This window comes from Balaenoptera acutorostrata, chromosome 11, assembly GCF_949987535.1.
Source record: "Balaenoptera acutorostrata chromosome 11, mBalAcu1.1, whole genome shotgun sequence".
Classification (NCBI taxonomy): domain Eukaryota; kingdom Metazoa; phylum Chordata; class Mammalia; order Artiodactyla; family Balaenopteridae; genus Balaenoptera; species Balaenoptera acutorostrata.
The window spans coordinates 63,836,536-63,855,607 of NC_080074.1; the positions used below are offsets into that span (position 1 = coordinate 63,836,536).

Sequence of the window (19,072 nt, forward strand, 5' to 3'; positions counted from 1 at the left end):
TTGTACCTGACATGCATATATGCAAAAGCAATGTCAATCATAATATCACCAAGCAAATAAGGCAAATAAAGGGAGGAAAAAGAGCCAAATCTTTTGGAATAAATCAAAGAAATCTCAAAGCAATAAGAAGCTGATATGACCAATACATGTGTCACCCAGGACTATTGTTAAGGTATGGTTTCACATTTAATTAGCAGCATTTTCCCCTATAAATGATTTATTAAAATAATGGTCAATGGTATTTGAAATTTGCTGAAATCTGACTACTAGTTTTATCTTCCTCTTCCATCTACCAATTTGTATCAAATATCAAACATTGCTTTGCATGTATATCAAATATCTTATGTTTTGGTGTGTCACTGGAGAAATGTAACAGCTATTGATACTTTGAAACCAAAAGAAGACCACCTCCACATAGGCTCTGTCCTAACTCTGTCATGCCTCTCTTTCAGTCTTCCTTCCTTTAGAATATAACATAGCAACCAACTTCTTTTCTTTTTTTTCATAAATTTATTTATTTATTTATTTTTATTTTTGGCTGCGTTGGGTCTTCGTTGCTGCGCTCGGGCTTTCTCTAGTTGCGGCAAGCAGGGGCTACTCTTCGTTGCGGTGCACGGGCTTCTCATTGCAGTGGCTTCTCTTGTTGTGGAGCATGGGCTCTAGGCATGCGGGCTTCAGTAGTTGTGGCACGTGGGCTCAGTAGTTGTGGCTCGCAGGCTCTAGAGCGCAGGCTCAGTAGTTGTGGTACACGGGCTTAGTTGCTCCGCGGCATGTGGGATCTCCCGGACCAGGGCTCAAACCCGTGTTCCCTGCATTGGCAGGCAGATTCTTAACCACTGTGCCACCAGGGAAGTCCCCCAACTTCTTTTTTAAAGTAACTTTTAGATTGATATATAATACACATACAAAAAATGCAAACATTATGAATGTACAGTTCAAAGAATTACTACAAGGTGACCACCACGCGAGTTAAGAAATAGAACATTAATAGTACCTCAGAAACCCTCTGCGGGTCCCCCCCAGTTACTAACTCTACTCTCCTCCCCAAAGATAACCTTCTAACACCATAGATTTGTTTTGCCCATTTTTAAACGTTATATACATAGAATGAGATAGTTTATATTATTTTACTTTTGATTTCTTTCACTGAATAACTTGTTTCTGAGATTTATCAAAGTTATTGTATATAGTTTAGCTCACTTGTTTTCATGGCTGTATGCTATTTTCTTGCATGAATATACCATGATTCCTTTACCTATTCTACTGTTGATAGACATTTTGGTTGTTTTCATTTTAGGGCTATTTTGGGGGACAGTTAACCTTTTTAAGATTGAAATATATTTGACATATACCGTTGCACAAATTCAAGGTGTACATCATGTTAATTTGATACATTTATATACTGTAATATGATTGCCATTGTAGGATAATTAGCATCTCTATCCCATATATGATGATCCTTAAGACCCATAAAGTTCTGGTCTCTTAGCAAGTTTGATGATTACAATACAATATTGTTGTCTGTTGGGCTATTTTGAGTAGTGCTGCTATAAACATTCTCAAATCTCTCTTTTCATGCACGTATGAATGCATTTCTGTTAGATATACATCTAGGAGTGGACTTAATGGATCAGAGGGTGTATGTATGTTCAATTTTAGCAGATACTCCCAAATGCCTTTGATTTATGACAAAGTTATCACTGCAGTGCAATAAGAAAAAGGATGATTTTTAAAACAGTTGAAACTTTGTCCTTACCTCATACCATACACAAAACCCAATTCTATGTGAATTTCAAATCTAAATGTGAATAAAAGAGTGCTAAAGCGTCTATCAGATAATTTCTGAGAATATATAGAAAATATTTGAAAAAACACTTCACTTTTTAAAGGTGCGTGAATAATGCCTTTGGCCATGTGACCATCAATGTAACAAACACCTTTAGCCTGATTCTCACAGTGAGTAAACTTCAGGATTGAAAAGGGAGAGTCAATGTTTTTCAAAAATACCTATAACCCTACCCTTAAGAGACTTGGGATATTTTAATTGCTCTCTCCTCTTCCTCAATGTGAAAACATTTACCTTGCCTTACACTTTTTCCTTCCCTTACATTCTTTGCATTGGATTCCTCTTCCCACCATTTCCTAGCACCAGCAGATACTAGATGCTTCAAGGGAGACCCCAGATGGCACTCCCATCACCACGGCGACCCCATCAGGGGAAGAGGTTTATTCCTTGTTCTTATCATAGTTGGATAGCATCCAGGGCTGGTACAGTGGCTCATAGGGCAACCAGAAACCCAGGAGTTTCCTTCTATCTTGTTGCTCTGCCATCTCTGTGATGCTTCCTGGTCCTCATGTTCCAAGATGGGGTACCACAACATCTACTTTGTGAGCAGTAGGATGGGGGAGGGGGAAGGGAAAGGCCTGCCCTCTCTTTAAGGGTACAATGTGGAAATCACACAAGTTACTTTTTCTCATAACAGCCCATAAGCCAGAACTTTGCCATATGGCCACACCGAACTGCAAGGAAGAATAAAAAGTTATCTTATTTCTGGAACACCATGAGCCCAGGCTTAGAAGAAGGGGAGATCTAATGTTAGAGAACAACTGGCACTCCCTGCCACCCCATCTTTAGAGGCTCAGCTGAAATGTGAACACTTTTACTAGGTCCCCCTGATGTCCAGTATCCAGAAGCACTGAGTCCTAGCCAGCTCTATCTCTTAGGAACAATGGTCCTCTGGGCATACTCAGAATCCTTTGCATCTCTTGGATTCTCTCATCACTTCTGTCCACATTTCTTATCCCCCTACCAAATGGGACGCTCCTTGAGGGCAGGATCCATGTCGGATTCAATTTGCATTTTCCATGTCAAGAACCAATTCTTATGTTGAAACTGGTTCAAGTACTTATCCTGCTTTTCTAAGGGAACTATAAATAGGGATAACCAAACAGGTAAGGAGAAGTTTCTCTTTGTAGAAATATTCCAGCTCATATATAAAGAAGAAATGATAGAATTAAAATATCACCCCTTTGTATCCCCTAAAGAATTAATAATGGATTGAACATGACTAGAGACATCTCAAAAGAAGAGACAACTGTACATTTTTTTAAAACCTCTACAGTTATTAGTTTATTAGTATCATCCAGGACTCAGATGTTCAGTATTCTTCCTGAAATTACATAAACAAATGCAAATGGAAAGAATCCAGGTCCACATTATATAACAAAACATCACTCCATCACAAAAGTGTGTAAAATTACAAGAACGCTATTTTAAAACACTGGCACTTTAAGAGAATGGTAATCTCGAAAACCACAAAATTGCCAAAGTGTTTCCTAAACTGCTAAGCAGACAAACATATGACTCTAATGAATGAGGCTGAGTTTTGTAAAGAAATTCAAATTCAAATAAATCAGGTAATTCAAACTGAGATAACAAAGCTTAAGTGTCTTCTTCCCTCATGTCTATTTGATTTATAAAGGGGCAGACCATAATATAGGAAAATACAATTTTTTTTTTTTTTAAGTTTTTTTTTTTTTTTTTTTTTAAATTTTTTTTTTTAAATTAATTAATTTATTTATTTATTTATTTATTAATTATTTTTGGCTGTGTTGGGTCTTCGGTTCGTGCGAGGGCTTTCTCCAGTTGCGGCAAGCGGGGGCCACTCTTCATCGCGGTGCGGGGACCGCTCTTCATCGCGGTGCGCGGGCCTTTCTCTATCGCGGCCCCTCCCGTCGCGGGGCACAGGCTCCAGACGCGCAGGCTCAGCAATTGTGGCTCACGGGCCCAGCCGCTCCGCGGCACGTGGGATCCTCCCAGACCAGGGCTCGAACCCGTGTCCCCTGCATTAGCAGGCAGATTCTCAACCACTGCGCCACCAGGGAAGCCCAATATAGGAAAATATACCTGATTTAAAATGTGGTATACAATTTTAAAAGTTGGCCCAATTAATTAAAAGTACCTTTAATGGAGGGTCTCAAGTTTCCTAAACAATCCATATTTAGATAAATAGGAGAAGACATTTATAGCCAGCACTTTTTTTCCAGAGCCTTTGCTGGGACTAATGTCAACAAAAAAATTTAATATGTTAGTCTTGTATTTTAAGCTCATGCTTTTGGCGATACATTCTCAGGTCTTTAACGTGGGAACTGCAAATATAGCTGCCATTCCATAGTAATGGGAGTTAAAGAATGTAGAGTCCTCATGTAAAGATTAGAACATACTTTTCTATTAGTCCTTCAAGGACAGACTTTCAAAATGTTTGATTCTAATAATCCAGTCCTGTGAGTAGATTGGTTACTCTTCACTTTGTAAATGTAACTGGGCTATGTGAAATCTGATATCAACTGATCAAGATTTGAGTTTCAGTTATGGATGAAAACTGTCTCAGTTCAACTTTTATTACCCTCATCATGAGTATGCAGGGTGTGTAGACAAAAGCTTTTTATCAGCTAACTGTATGAAAGATAAACACTGTAATGATTAGTCTGATCCAAAATGGCAAAAGCGAAAGACTAGCTTCCCCTTCAGAAGAAAATTTTCAGACCTATGAAAAGGACAACAATACTAATAGAAAAAAAAATTGTATTTGCTTAGAAGCATTCAGAATGTCAACAAAACAGCTGCAACTTCTTTTCTTTTTCTTTTTTTTTTTTGCAATTATGGAATGGTATTCAGTTAACAGAACAATAATTATTTCGTATAAGCTGCATCAGAGACAACTGAAGATGAAAAAACTACCATCCCCGTATATAACTAATTTGTGCTGTGCACCAACAAGAACCTGCTTTAAATTTCCATGCCAATTTACAATCCCCATACTGTACCAGGCAAGGTTAGTGGCTATTGAAAATACCACCAGGACAGGGTTATCTAAAGACACATTCGATAATGTGTTAACTATACAAAAAAAAGACACTGTACAGTTTAAAAACTAATCTTACACAGCCTTACATTTCAATTTTTTTTCTTTAAAAGGAGTGAGTTGTGTACAGGGGGGTTAAATGCTTTATAGACAAGAAAAAAAAAACTGCGCTAGAACCGACTTATTCATCAACATCATCGTCTTCTTCATCCTCTTCATCTTCCTCATCTTCCTCCTCTTCCTTCTTCTCTTGCTTTTTTCAGCCTTGACGCCTCCGTTTTCTGCTGCATCAGGCTTCCCTTTCACTCGGTATGCAGCAATATCCTTTTTCTACTTTCCCTTCAGCTTAGCAGCCTTCTCCTCGTAAGGCTGCTTGTCCTCTGCAGCAGTGTTACTCCACATCTCTCCCAGTTTCTTTGCAGTATCACCAGTGGATAGGCCAGGATGTTCTCCTTTGATTTTTGGATGATACTCAGAACAAAACAAGACAAAGGCCGAAGGAGGCCTCTTGGGTGCATTGGGATCCTTGACCTTTTTTGTTTCCCCTTTAGGAGGGATATACGTTTTCATTTCTCTTTCATAACGGGCCTTGTCTGCCTTTGACATGTCTTTGAATTTTCCTTTCTCTTTAGCGGACATGGTCTTCCACCTCTCTGAGCACTTCTTAGAAAACACTGAGAAGCTCACTGAAGCATCTGGATGCTTCTTCTCGTGCTCCTCCCGGCAAGTTTGCACAAACAATGCATAGGATGACGTTTTGCTTCTCCGCTTCTTAGGATCTCCTTTGCCCATGTTTAATTATTTTTCCTCAGTGAGGCACAGGGGGGCCCAGTGCCCATCCGGCTCTCACTTGCCCGGGCACTGTCTCTATGGAGCTCAACGTACTGCAGTGGCTGTGAAAGCTGGAGCCAGACGCAGCCTCCTGACTCTCTCCACTCTGTCGACAACCATATATTTTGTGTCTGTCTGAAAGAGTCTTGCAAAAGTAAATGTATAGGGACTTCCTGGTGGCGCAGTGGTTAAGAATCCGCCTGCCAAAGCAGGGGACACAGGTTTGAGCCCTGGTCCGGGATGATCCCATGTGCCGCGGAGCAACTAAGCCCGTGTGCCACAACTACTGAGCCTGCATTCTAGAGCCCCTGTGCCACAACTACTGAGCCCACATGCCACAACTACTGGAGCCCGTGCTCCAAAACAAGAGAAACCACCGCAGTGAGAAGCCCACGCACTGCAACGAAGAGTAGCCCCTGCTCACTGCAACTAGAGAAAGCCCGCGCGCAACAACGAAGACCCAACACAGTCAAAAATAAATAAATAAATAAATTTTTAATAAATAAATAAATGTATAAAATCTGGGGACTTCCCTGGTGGTCCAGTGGTTAAGACATCACACTTCCACTGCAGGGGGCTCGGGTTCCATCTCTGGTTGGGGAACTAAGATCCTACATGCTGTGTGATGCAGCAGAAAAAATAAAATAAAAAAAAATAAAATCTGAATTTATTCATTATTTATTTATTTATTTACTTATGGCTGCGTTGGGTCTTTATTGCTGCACACAGGCTTTCTCTAGTTGTGGCGAGTGGGGCTACTCTTTGTTGCAGTGCGTGGGCTTCTCATTGTGACGGCTTCTCTTGTTCCAGATCATGGGCTCTAGGTGTGCGGGCTTCAGTAGTTGCAGCACACAGGCTCAGTAGTTGTGGCACGTGAGCTCAGTAGTTGTGGCTTGCAGGCTCTAGAGCACAGGTTCATTAGTTGTGGTGCACAGGCTTAGTTGCTCTGTGGCATGGGGGATCTTCCCAGACCAGGGCTTGAACCCGTGTCGCCTGCATTGGCAGGCAGATTCTTAACCACTGCACCACCAGGGAAGTCCCAAAATCTGAATTTCAAAGAAGTACAGAGGATGGAGGAATATTTTAAATAATACCACGGGTGGGAAACTCTGTAGGACAAATGACCTGCTTTCTCCAATACTTAAGTTGAAAGGAAAAAAGAGAGAGAGAAAAGGGAGAAGCTATAGATTAAAAGAAACTTGAAAGGCATATCAATCAATTACAATATATGGACTTTATTTGGATCTTGATTTGAACAAACTGTAAAAACAACCAAACATGCAAACCTGAAATGAGTGAATGTTTGATATGAAGCAATTATTGTTAATTTTTAAGGTGTGATAATGTTATTATGGTTATGTCCTTATAGTTAGGAGTTCTTATCTTTTGGAGATTCATGTTGACATATTTACAAATGAAATGATGTAAAGCCATGGGGGAGGGTAGTATATGGTGTATAGATGAAAAAAAATTGAAATGAGTTGATAGTTGTAGTTGGGTGATGGGTCCATGGAGTTTCATTATATATTTTCTCTACTTTTATATTTGTTTGAAATGCTCCATAATATGTTCTTAATATAAAAAATTGCCTCCTCCATGGTGCCTAGACCAGCATTTACACATAGTAGGTACTCAGTGAAAAATATGTATTGAATGAAGGAATTGTCAGACAATATCAGCCTTAGCAGAAGGGGCCATCTGGGCTCCAACACACATTTTCAGTACTGGTATTCACTCAACATCTTTCATACAGTGACTGCTCACTGCCTTCTGAGAATTCCCATCAAGCCCCTGTTGTATGACAGGAATAGACAGCTGCTCAGGGCCGAATGCACCTGGGGTAGCAACCAAGTCACAGACAGGTGGGCCAATCAGATCCTCTTTCAATGACTTGAAATAAGATGCTAAGACTTGGTCAGACAAGAAGGGGCCCTACAAATGAAAGGTTTTGTAGGGTGGGGGGCAAGAGTCTGCACCATACCCTTTTACATGAAAAGAAGTTCAACTTCACTCATTATAAGAGACATACAAATTGAAACTACACTGAGATACCATTCCTTACTCATCATATTGGCAAAAATTCAAAAGCTTAACAACATACGTGGTTGGCAAGGTGGTAATGATACAGACACTCTCATACATTGCTGGTAATAATACGAACTAGTACAGCCAAATGGAGAGGAAGTTGGTAATATCTAACATGTGCCTTTTGAGCCAGCAATCCCATTTCTAAGAATTTAAGTTCAAAAGACACCTCCAACAACACAAAACTACACAGGCACAGGGTTATTTATTATAGGATTATGGGTAACTTGTAACTGCAGAATACTGGAAACCACTTAAATGCCCCAAAGCAAGAAATTGGTTGAATAAACTACAGTACAAACAATGGAGTACTTATGCAGCTGAAAAAAACAATGGAGATAATCTCTGTGAACTGAATTGGAGTGAGTTCCTGGATTTATTGTTAAGCGAAAAAAAGCAAAATGCAAAAAAGCATATATAGTATGCTACTTTTGTGTAAGAAAAAAGAGGAAATAAGAAGACAAACACATATCTGCTGATTTTTACAAAAAGATACAGGCAGAATAAACTAGAAACCAGTGAGATGGTTTATCTACAAGGGGTGGAGGATAGGTCAGGTAGAGGCAGCGATAGGCAGGTAAACCAATTATCTGGAAAAAATAAAACAAAACCCTGCAAAAGCCTTGGTTTGTAAATTTGCCACTTTCCTTGGTGTAAATACTCCCAATGTGGTCAATTTCAAGCTGCCTGCAGAGATGCACAGAATTGGCTCTTGCAAGCAAGTACAAGCTGGCTCCAGCAGAACACTGAGTAGAAGGGGTAGAAATAGCAGCACTTCTCTGAATATACGCTTTCGTATAGTTTTTTCATCAGCTTTATTGAAATGAAATTTACATACAATAAAATGAATCCACTTAAAGTATACAATTTGATGAGTTTTGATGAATGCAGGTACCCTTGCAACCACCCCCCTGCTCACATCCAACATATGGAACATTTCTATTACCCAACATACGGAACATTTCTATTACCCAACATGTGGAACATTTCTATTACCCCCAAGGTTTTCTTTTTTTTTTTTTTTTTTTTTTTTTTTTTTTTTTTTTAAGGATTTTCTTTTTTTAATTAATTAATTTCGTGCGAGGGCTTTCTCCAGTTGCGGCAAGCGGGGGCCACTCTTCATCGCGGTGCGGGGACCGCTCTTCATCGCGGTGCGCGGGCCTTTCTCCATCGCGGCCCCTCCCGTTGCGGGGCACAGGCTCCAGACGCGCAGGCTCAGCAATCGTGGCTCACGGGCCCAGCTGCTCCGTGGCATGTGGGATCTTCCCAGACCAGGGCTCGAACCCGTGTCCCCTGCATTAGCAGGCAGATTCTCAACCACTGCGCCACCAGGGAAGCCCACCCAAGGTTTTCTTATGTTGTTCCTTCCCAGTTAAGCTCTGCAATCCAACACCAGCTTCAAGCAACCACTCATCTGCTTTCTATTACCATGCATTCATCTTCTTTAGGATTCCATACAAATGAAATCATATAGTATATATTCTTTTGTGCCTGGCTTCTTTGACTCAACATAATGTTTTTGAGATTAGTCTGTGTTGTCTTGTGTATCACAGTTTATTTCTATTTATTGCAGAGTAGTAGTCCTTTGTATGGATATACCACAATTTCTTGATCCAATCATCTGATAATGGACATCTGCCTTGTTTCCAATTATTTTACTATTATGAATAAAGTGGCTATGAACATTCACGTACAAGTCTTTGTGTGGACATAGATTTTCATTTCTCTTCGGTTAATACGTGGGAGTAAAATTTCTAGGTCACATGGTAAATACAAAACTTTACAAGTTTATTTAAAAATTGCCAGTTTTTCCCCAAAGTTGTTCCAAAGCTCAACAGTATGAGCTTTTTAGTCATCCACATCTTTTTCAATGATTTTATTGTCATTCTTTTAATTTTAGCCATTCTAGTGAGTGTAATGTTATATCATTGTGGTTTTAATATAAATTTCCTGATGATTAATGCTCTTGAGCAACGTTTTTATGTGCTTATTGGCCAATAGTATATCTTATTTGTGAACCAAGGCTTTGTAGAGAAATTGCTGATTCCAGAGCTAAAGCATCACAGCAGCAGCAGATATCTTGACATATTTACAAGCCTTGCTACTTGCAATGAAGTCTGGATTTGAACCACTCTGAACTGACCTCCTTGAGGGCAGAAACTGTGTTGTTTTTCATTGCCTCCCCATCCACAGGGTGTGGCACTTAATAGATGCTCAGAATTGTTTGTTGAAATGAATTGATTTCTATAGGTCTGTTAAGGTCTTGCTACCTGGAAATCCAAAGACACAAAAAAAGATAATGAAAAAAGAAAGAAAGAACTTCTTGGCAATGGAAGCTAGTATTTTGTTCCTCTCTTGAGTCCACAGAGAGTCTACCACTTGGCCTCTTCCATATGCTACTGTGTTTTCCTTTGGCTTGTAACTTCCTCCCAGTATCAGGCAATAAGATACCAGCCACTGAATAACACCCTATTCCTGATGTCAGTTTCAGACATTCTGTTTTTCTATGACAACTGTCACTTAAAATAGGGGTCGAGTTTCCTGGCTTGAGCAGCTCATTCCCATGCTGGGCATGTGTTCTTAGCAGTGATGCAGCTGATTGGCAAAACAAGATAGCTGGACTCTGTCCCCCCAGAGCAGGGGACCCTAAGCTGAGGACACCTAGCGGGGAGAAGGTCGGTAGATAAATATTTCACTATTGCAAGGGGAAAAACCCTTGTGGGTAAGTGTAGAGCAAAAGCACCCAGTGAGTGACTTCTGCTGTAAAAACATCAGTTTTCTACTGCTGCATAATAAACCCCTCAAAATTTAGTAGCTTAAAACATGAACAATTTATTTTTTTAATCATTCTGTGGGTTGAAAGTGCAGTTCTTATGTTTGTCTCTCCTGGCCCCATTCTTGCAGCTGCATCCTGGGCTTGATGTAACAGAATGGCCTCACTTGTGTGTCTGGGGCCTCGGGTGCGATGGCTGGAATGTTGGAAAGAAATGGGCCTCTCTTTCCACCGGCTCTCATATCCTGGACTTCTTCTCAGCATGGTGGTCTCAGGCCAGAATCCCAAGAGGACCAAAGTGGGAGCTGCTAGGTCTCTTGAGACATCACCTCTGCTATGTTCTGGCCAAAGCAAATCAAAAGGCCAGCCCAGATTCAAGGGGTGGAGAAATAGGCTCCATCTCTTGGTGGAAAGAGTAGCAAAGAATTTGTGGCCATTTTCATCCACCACATGATGCGAAGACAGCAGCATCCCCCAAATGCTATGATACCAACTATATAAGAGAGTGTCAGCACAGAGCTAAAGAGTGGATGAGGAACACAAGCGAATTCAAAGTTGTTTTTGTTTTTCTGGCTGTGGGGTACCTGGGTGATTTTGTTTTATTTCTAGAAAGAGAAGGTCAAGAGAAGAATCCTGAGGGTGGTGGAGAGAGTTCAGATCACCGAGACACAATAGAAGGAGCTAGAGCTGTTTGTCCTGGTGATGAGAAGGCTCAGAGGGGATGGGAACTGATTTCAAGTGTCTAGAAAACTAGCATGTGTTAGGAGGCTTGTTTGTGTGCTACCAGAGAGCAGAGCTAGAACCAGAACTAGAATTATAAGCAGATTTGTCTTAATTTAAGAGAGAACTAACAATCAGAGATGTACATAAATAAGATGAACTACCACAAGAGATAACGAACTACTCTCCACTGGGGTGCACAAGCAGATGTCGATGACCACTGTCCTAGAAGGTAGGAGTTATTCATGCATCTGGTGGGACCTCTGGGATTTCTCCCAACTCTGAGATTTGATGAGGCCATCCCCTTCTGTGATATGGGGATTACCCACCTGCCAGACCACTGGGCACTTTCCAGAGCCTCCATGCCACCAGTCACTCCCTGGGCTCTGCACAATCCCCAAGTGCTAGCTGGATGGCACAACCCTGCCCCCATCCTTAATGAAAGCCTCTGACAGTTTTGCTCCTTCACTCTGCTATTGTTCTGCGGTTTCCTTCTGATGTTTTCCAGGAGGTGGAAACGATTTACTTTACCTTGTCTGGGGTGGATGTGTTTCTTGCAGCCCAGAGACAGCAGCCAACATTGACTCTTTTGCACTGGTTTATGGTGGGATCGTCAGTAACTCTGCAAGGCGGCATCCACCCCATTTTACCTGGTACCTGGCTCACAGTTATGACCAGAAGGGTCAGTAGCAGGATCCAGTGTCACATGACACCTCCACTTTGAGCTCAGTTTCCTTAAGAGTGCCCAAGGTGTTAACCTAAAGACGCATCTCGTCACTGAAGCCCAGGATAAGGACATGCTTCCTCCGATTTAGGGAATGCACTCCCACCATCCAAACAACACGTGGGTGTTTTCTATGAGCCAGTGCTTACATGTATGATCCCAATCCCAGTAACACAATTCTATGGAGTGGCTACAGAGGAGACGATGGAGGCAAAAGAAGTTAGGTAACTAGCTCAGGGTCACACAGTTGCCAAGTGGCAGAAATGAATCCCAGACAGTCTGACTCCAGAGCCTGTAAACTTAACCATGGCACTAGAGGGGCTCCCACTTATTAAGTGCATTACATATTGTGGCAATGTCTTAAGCACTTCACATCCACTCTCTAATTTAATCCTCAGAACAACAGTTTTGTGAGATTTGTGTTATTATCTCCACTGTTCCAGATGAGGAAACTGAGGCTCAAGGAAGTTGAGAAACTTGTCCAGGGACACAGAGTTGTGAGGAGCAGTGATGGGTGAAACGTGGCCCCAGACGGTTTGACATTCCTCCCACAGAGAGTGAGATCTCTACTCCCTTCTCTTAAATCTGGGCTGGCCTCGGATTGCTTTGACAGCAGAAAGGAGGCTTTGTGAATTCTAGACCCAGCCTTCAAGAGGACTGGCAGCTTGGTCTCTTGGAGCACTAGCTGCCGTGTAAAAAATCTGACACCCCTGCTGGAGAGACCACGTGGAGCGGACCTGAGACCACACGGAAAGAGACAGGGGCCCAGCTGAGCCAAGCCTTCCAGCTAACACCACGATGCACCAGATATGTGAATGAAATCATCTTGGACCCTTCTGACCTTCAGCTGGTCTTCAGTTGCCAGCTGAAGACCACCAAATGACCCCAGTTAATGCCATGTGGACCAAAGAATTGTCCTGCCAAGCCCCGTCTGGATTCCTGACCCACAAAATCATGTGACATAAAATAGCTGCCACTACGTTTCCAGGTAGTTTGTTACAGAGCAAACTGGCATAATAGCAAGATTTGGAGATGAACCCAGGATATCTGGCTCCAAAGCTCATGCAATTCAGCACCAGGCTACGTAGATGACGTTAGCAGCCATCATCAGGCAAAAACCAACCCCGCAAGCGTCCTGCATGTTTTCGCAGAACACCTGAATTGGTTCTATATTGTCAGACAGTTCAGAGACTCTGTCTACTGCCCCTCCCTCGGTTCCAGGCACGCTTTCCTGCATGTGATGACATAGGAAGAACCCAGACGGGCTTCAGTGTTGCAGAATGGACACACGACACCAGAGAAGGTTCACTGTCAGAGTGGGAGAGAGTCCATCAGAACTGCCCAGAAGCAAAGGGAGCCGAGTTGTCCTAATGATAGGGTTCCTAAGCTGGGGTCCAACAAATACCAACCCCCCCCCCAAAAGAACAGGGCCAAGTAGAAAAGTACAAACTATATAGCAGGCCCTGAACAGCCCTGGAGACACAGAGATGACAAGATAGGGGAAAGAACTGGGAACAGGCAGCCTTGAGTTCAATCCCAGATCTGCTGATTTCCTGCTGTGCAACCTTGGGAAAGTCACTTAACTTTTCTGGCCACCTTCTCCTTTTTAACAGTGAGAGATAAAATATTTCGCCTTCATTGTTGCTCTGAAGAATAATATAATCTGTGTGACATATTGTTTGGCACGTAGTAGGAACTCATTAATTGTTAGTTTCCCTTGATCCTTACCCAGGGATTCAGAATATCACTTAGCTCTTTTTATTTCTCCAGTATTTCATGGTTTCTGATCATTAGTATTTGTTATCATTAAAAGGGATCAGGGAAGAGGGGGAGAGAGAGGAGAGAAAAGTGAAATCGGAACTGCATCTCCTTTTTGCAACTAACCAAAGCAACTTACTACCCACTGACAGTGAGGAGCTGGGCCTCAGACCTTCATCTGGCCGCGCAAGCCAAGCCTCCTCCGAGTCAACCACCTCTGCCCAGGCACCTTGTGATGGGGGGGAGGTGCGCTGTGGCCAGGCGGCTCACGTATCTCCTCTCTCCCTGAGCACATTTGCCCGAGACCTGTTTTTAGCAGGCTGCTCAACCGTGCCCTGTTTCAGTGTGAGGTCCGCTTGCTGGTGGTTGTCTGTTGGTCCTGCCGGTGTGGTGTGATGAAGACTCTGCCGGGGGTAGAGAACAGGTTGGGGGACGCCCCCAGTTCAGCTGCTGGAAAACCATTTCCCGACACGGGGTCTGGGCTCTTGCTGCTGCAGTTAATGGGAAACAACAGCTGTGGATCTCACCATCTGTCAGTCAGCAGGAAGGAGGACAGGGACCCAGGGAGCTCGTTCAAGCTCCGTCTTTGTAAGGGCAAGAACTGGGGAGTGCCTTGCATCACCTCCACTTACAAATCATTGGCCAGAACTCAGTCAAGAGACACATCTGGCTGCAAAAAGGCTAGGAAAACCAGGCTTACCTGGTACCTGTGTAATTTTGGAAGAAGGGGAGAATAGATACTGGGGAACGGCAAGAGTCTCCACCCACTCCCCCCTTCCAGTTCATGTCTAATACAACAGTATAAATATGCAAACTTTTGCAAGGAAAAAAACAACAACAAAGTGATACACTCAGAGCAGCAGGACTTTAAAAATATAAAGATCAGCAACTTGTGGTGCCAGAAAACAAGGAAGAACTCAAAAAACAAAAGGATGTCAGACACAGGGACCAGCTTGAAAGAGCACCCAATGGCTAAAGCTGGGACAATTTGAGCAACAAAATAAATAGCGTGGTACTGGATTACGACCCAAAGTATAGAATATGCATGACATCTTGGTATAACTTAATGATTCAGTATATGGATAGGGGACAAAAGACAAACCTTCCTTAAGGAAGAATTCCGAATAATACAAGTAGACACTCCACCCTTAGTAGGTGGAGCTTAATTCTTGCCTCCTGTGGGCTGAACTTAATGAACACAGAATGAAAAGGGGGAAAATAGTCACTTTACAGTGGAGAAACCTGGCAAACTCTACCTTAACCAAGTGATCAAGGTTAACATCACCAGTGATGTCAGGTCAATATCCTCTACCCCCAACAGGATGTGATAGGAGGTCCTCCACCTCTTCAGGGTTCTTCCTAAAAACTCATAAGCCCACTCTAATCATGAGAAAAACACAAGATAAAAACCCACCTCTGGATGGTTTGTAGGTTGAGGGACATTCTACAAAATATCTTATACCAATACTCCTCAAAATCGTCAAGGTCATGATAAACAAGGAAAGACAGAAACTATCATAGACCAGAGACGGCTAAGGAGGCATGGTGACTAAGTGCAAGGCAGTGTCCTGGGTTGGATCCTGGAACTAAAAACTGTAAAAATGACTGAAATCCAAACAGATTCTAGAGCTTAGTTAATAATAATATACCAATGTTGTTTTCTTAGTTTTAACAAAGCACTATGGTAATGTAAGATGCTAACAGGGGAAACTGGGTGGGCGTATGTGGGAACTCTCTGTATTTTGTCTTCACGACTTTTCTATAAAATCTAAAATTATTTCAAGATAAAAAGTCTATTACTATACATGTATATGTATATTACTATTTGCATATATATGGGTATTGTATATGTTACGACAATACGTGAATATGTGTGTGTGTGTGTGTGTGTGTGTGTGTAAAGATGATCCAGGTTCAGATTGAGTACCTTCACATCAGTGCCTTTCAGACTTTTCCAACTGGGACATCTAGTGTAAGAAATTCTGTTTATGTTGTGTACACATATATGCTGTACCACCCACAGTGCATTCTGATGTTTTCTCTTCTATTCCATTCTGATTTTTCACATGCTGCTCTCACCCCACTAGTGAGCCTCTCCCTGGGACTCTGCCCACGTGACCAGCTCCCCAGCCTTATCTCCCACCCAGCCCAGCACATTGCCAAAGTGCCATCACTCATACCTGGAACACCCATTATACAGATACTGAAATAGCTCAGACCTTCGCTTTATATGAGTCTCTGCCCAAACACCACCTCAGCCCCAGAAAGTCATTTCCTGACTATCCTGTCTAAAGTCACACTTTCTCCATAATCCTGTCACTCTCTGTCCTGTTACCCTGCTTTCTATGTCTTTGTAGCACTGATCACAACCTGATATTATGTCCCATGTATTTGCCATCTATTTGCGTGTTGTGTCTCTCCCTGACAGCCCCATGAAACGTGGACTTGATCTGTTTTGCTCACGCCTGTGTCTTCCTTCCTGGTACACAGCAGCCACTAAGTAAATATCACTTTGTTGACTTCACTAAATTTCTAAATGCAAGGAGAGAAAGCACGGCTTGACTAAACCTTGGATTTTCTTGTCCTCCCTTAACTATGGACTCCAGCCAGCTTCTCTGGTCTCTTGAATTGGTGTTGAGTTCTCTGCAGCCCTGCTGTGACCAGGCCCTGCAACCTATGTCTCTCCTTCTGCCCCCAGCATGCACTCAACTTTTATTGACAAGCTGGCCCCTCTCTGCTTCCATCTGCCTGTGCCTCCAGACTTCTCGGCCATCTTTTTTATTTCCAGCAAGAATAAGAGAGGAAAGAAAGGATGAGGAGAAAGATGATGCATTGGCCTTCTCTATCACTGTTTCTCTTGCAATTAAAAAAAAAAATGTCACTCTTGGCCATCAGGCTTCTACAGGGCTCACTCATTCCATAGCCTCTGACTTTGGCATTCTCTGCGGATATCCAAATTGTTCCTGTATAAAATGACTTAGGAGTTCTCTTTAACTACATTCTGTAGCTCAGTGTCTTCTGACTAGATACAAACTGCTTCTACCTCCTAAAGGGCTGTACGTTTCTTCCCCTTCTGACCATTTTGCGGGGAGGGTTACTAGTAGTTTCCTCATAATTAAGGGTTTTAAAAAGGGGATTCGATTGTTAAGTAGAAAGGACCAGGAACATGGCAGTGTGAGTGATGTGCACAGTATCTTAATAACTATGTAAAGGGGGAAGTTGGAAAGCATGTCTCCAGTTTTTGCTTGTAAATGCAGAAGATACTGGGAAAATACACATAAGGAATGAATAACAATGGTTCCCTCTGGAGCATCCCTTGGGAACAGGAAAAAATTTCAGTTATTTATTCCAAGCACTTAATCAATCAGTCAATTCTAAAAGATTGGCCCTTGCAGGTGGACAAGAAGGTCCACGCAAGTTTTGTTTTGGAGAACGAAGCAGCTTGTCTGTTTGTGGAAGATGTGACGTCATAGAGAGTGAAATTGAAGGGGATGAAGTTGATCTTTGATACTCAGGGCCGTTTTAAAAACTTTGTAAGCCCCAGGGACTCCTACTTTTATTATATCAAATATATTAAAATGCACTCACATCCTACATTAAATATAATTTTGCCCTGAAAATTTGAATGGAGTTTTATAATTTTACTTTAGAAATTATTTGGCTGTGAGGAATATTTAATTTGTGATTGGCTACGATTTGTCAGGAGTCATTGTCTCTCCTTGGGAATTCTTATGAATGAGAAAATCTAACCCACAAATTCTATTCAAATGGAATGAATATTTATAAATGCTAAATTAACAATTAATGAATTTGACATGTTATATTTTAATGACATTTAATTAAGTACATGTTAATTTTCTTTTACTGTTTTCTTTTTGTATTTGGAGCCAATAATTTCTCTTTGGATCCTACAAGATGCAATGGCTCCTTTGATATGTGTCCCACACTTTTCCTTCTGGAACCTCTGGCTCAGGGTAAGGGAGTCCTGAGTCCCCTTCTGCCCTCTCCAATACCCCAACCTCTCCCCAACCTCCCCAGCCAACTGTCTTCAGAACTGTCTCGTGCTCAAGCTCTCCTCCTTTATTCCTTTTATTCTTTTTTTGTTTGTTTTTTGCCCGCGCCATGCGGTATACGGAATCTTAGTTCCCCGAACACGGATCAAACCTGTGCCCCCTGCACTGGGAGCACGAAGTCTTAACCACTGGACCACGAAGGAAGTCCCTCCCCCTTTATTCCTTAACCGTCTTCCTTTTATCATCTTTCTTTGCCACCTAAAAAATTTTCCCATAACACTATGGCTCTGAGCTCTGGGCACTGCTGACGTGCTAATGCCCTAAGTGGGTAATAACTCACAGTCGGGCAACATGATGACATCTTTTCATAGTTACATTTTCATTGGGTCTTTTTGAAGATACATCTGAATTCAAAGGACTTCTTTTAATGATGTAAATTCAGGGTTTATTTTTAGGAGACATTTCTGGGCAGGTGCAAAATCTTTCGGGAGTAAATTTCCAAAAAAAAAAAAGGAAATCCTTTTCTCCTGGGATCTCACAAATTAGTCAGGGAGATAACGTATGTACTACATAACCGTGACATAAGGTAGACAGCACCATTTAGGGAAGTGTAAATGAAGGACTGTGAGAGCACATAGTAAAAGGACTTGCTTCCAGCTGCAAGAATCTGGGGGGGCTTCCTGGAGGAGGTGACATTTAAGTTGGACTCTGAAGGATGAGTAGGATTTGAATGGGATTCTGGAGGCCTCTTGCTTTTGGCTCTGTCCCTCTGGACTAGCCGCTGTTCACAAGTCACTCCAGCAGAGGGCAGGCTGAGCAAAGATGGGATGGAAAGTCCGATCTTTTGGCCAAGTCTCTCATGCTGGTCTCAGCACACCCTGAACTGTCTGGACAGCTCCCTAGACTTACGAAAAAGGGTGAGTCCTCTCTATGTGAGGTTTGGAGTTATTTTGACCCAAGTGTGGGCTCCATATTTACACCTTTAGCTTTGCCTGAAATTGATACCGAGTTTGCATTTTCCATCATTTTCCTGTAGCTCGGGGCATTCCAAAGACTGGTGCCTCCTCTCCTTGGCCACTAATGATGCCCTTTCTAGAGAAGCCAGGCCAGGCAGATTTCAGTGGTCCAAGCTGGACAAGGGGAGAGGAATGCTTCTCTAGGTTGCCATGGAAAGAGGTTCAACTTTTCCTGCCACCCCTTATTTTGTCCCTTCTCCATAAAGAACTGCAGGTTGCTTTGGAGCTTGAACTTTCTGCTGTCTTAGGTCAAGTGATTTACTAAAGAAACATTCCCACTTCTGTAA

At 42.2% G+C, this 19,072-nt stretch overlaps 1 pseudogene; it reads right to left on the reverse strand.

Moving 5' to 3' along the window:
• Positions 1-5,046: 5,046 nt before the first annotated feature.
• LOC103018017 (high mobility group protein B1-like) lies at positions 5,047-5,657 on the reverse strand (annotated as a pseudogene).
• Positions 5,658-19,072: the final 13,415 nt, after the last annotated feature.